Below are 2,409 nucleotides of genomic sequence, written 5' to 3'. Positions count from 1 at the left end.
ATTACAGGCATGAGCCACCATACCCGGTCTGTACCACATTCTCTTAATCCATTCATCTGTTGATGAACACTTAGGTTGCTTCCAAATGCTGGCTGTTGTGAACAGTACTGCAAAAACATGAGAGTATAGATACTCTTCAGCATACTGATTTTCTTTCTTTTGGGTATATACCCAGTAGTGGGGTTGCTGGATCATATGATAGCTCTATTTTTAGTTTTATGAGGAATATCCAAACTTTTCACCATAGTGGTTATACTGATTTACATCCCCACTAACAGTGTACAAGGGTCCCCTTTTCTCCACGTCCTTGCCAGCATTTCTTATTGCCCATCTTTTGGATATAAGCCATTTTAACTGCAGTGAGATGATATCTCATTGTACTCATTGTGGTTTTGATTGGCATTTCTCTGATGATTAATAATGTTCAGAACCTTTTCATATGTCTGTCATTTATACGCCTTCTTTTGAGAAGTGACCATTCAAACCTTTTGCCCATTTTTTAAAATCATTTTATTAAATTTTTTCCCATAGAGTTGTTTGAGCTCCTTATATAGTCTGGTTATTAATCCCTTGTCAAACAAGTAGTTTGCAAGTATTTTCTCCCATCCTGTAGGTGGTCTCTTCACTTTGTTGATTTTTTCCTTTGCTGTGCAGAAGCTTTTTAACTTGATGTGATCCCATTTTTCATGTTTGTTTTGGTTGCCTGTGCTTTTAGGATATTACTCAAGACATTTTTGCCCAGACCAATGTCCTGGAAAGTTGCCCTAATGTTTTCTTGTAGTAGTTTTATAATTTGAGGTGTTAGATTTAGGTGTTTAATCCATTTTGGTTTTATTTTTGTATGAGATGAAAGATAGGGATCAATTTTCATTCTTCTGCATATGAATACCCAGTTTTACCAGCACCATTTACTGAAGAGCCTGTCTTTTCTCCAATGTATGTTCTTGGCATTTTTGTTGAAAATAAGTTCACTATAGGTGTGTGGATTTGTTTCCGGGTTCTTTATTCTGTTTCATTGGTCTCTACATCTGTTTTTATGCCACTACCATGCAGTTTTGATTACAGTCTCTCATAGTACAATTTGAGGTCAGGTAATATGATTCTTCCAGTTGTATTCTTTGGCTATTAAGAATCTTTTTTATTCCATATGAATTTTAGAATTTTTTTGCCATCTTATGAATAATGCCTTTGTATTTGGACAGGGACTGCGATTAATCTATAGATTATTTAGGGTAATGTGGACATTTTAACAATATTGATTATTTTCAGTCTATGAATATGGAATACTTTTTCATTTTTTGGTGTCCCCTTCATTTCCTTTCATCAGTGTTTTATAGTTTTCATTGTAGAGACTCTTCACTTCTTTGGTTAAATTAATTCCTAAGTATTTAATTTTATCTGTGACTATTGTAAATGAGATCACTTTTAAAATTTCTTTTTCAGATTGTTCACTATTAGCATATAGAAATACTACTAATTTTGGTATTTCACTTTTGTATCCTGCAACTTTACTGAATTTGTTTATTAGTTCTAATAGTTTTTTGACTGAGTCTAGGGTTTTCCAAATATAAGATTATATAATCTATAAACAAAGGTAATTTTACTTCATCCTTTCCAGTGTGGATGCCTTTTATTTCTTTGGTTTCATTGCTCCAGCTAAGACTTCCAGAACTATGTTGAATAATGGTGGTGAAAGTTGGCATCCTTTTCATGTTCCAGATCTGAAGGAAAGGCTTTCAGTTTTTCCTCATTTAGCATAATACTCTCTATGGGTCTATAATATATGGCATTTATGATATTTAGGTATGTTCCTTCTAACTCATCTTTTAGGATTTTTATCATGAAGGGATGTTGAATTTTATCAAATGTTTTTTCAGCATCAGTTCAAATAATTATATGTTTTTCATCCTTCATACTGTTGATAGGATGTATCATATTGAATTGACTTGCATATGTTGAACCATCCTTATATCCCTGGGGTAAATTCTGCTTGGTAATGATGAGTGATTGTTTTAATGTATTGTTATATTCCAGTTACCAGCACTTTTTTTGTGGATTTTTGCATCGATATTTATCAGACATGTTTCCTTGTAGTTGTTTTGTTTTGTTTGTTTGGGGTGTGTGTGTGTGTGTGTGTGTGTGTGTGTGTGTGTGTTTGTGTGTCTTTGTTTGCTTTTGGCATTAGGGTAATACTGGACTTCTGGGATTTCTTTGGAAGTATCCCCTCTTCCTCTCTCTTAATTGAAACAGTTTGAGGAGGATTGCTATGACTTCTTCTTTTAAATATTTGGTAAAATTGAGCAAGGAAGTCATCAGGTCCTGGGCTTTTCTTTACTGGGAGATGTTTTATTATGGCCTTGATCTTGTTACTTGTTATTGGTCTGTTCAAGTTTTGAATTTCTTCATGAT

This window comes from Cebus imitator, unplaced genomic scaffold (genome assembly GCF_001604975.1).
Source record: "Cebus imitator isolate Cc_AM_T3 unplaced genomic scaffold, Cebus_imitator-1.0 Scaffold62, whole genome shotgun sequence".
Taxonomy (NCBI): Eukaryota; Metazoa; Chordata; class Mammalia; order Primates; family Cebidae; genus Cebus; species Cebus imitator.
Note: the sequence above shows the minus strand (reverse complement) of the source record.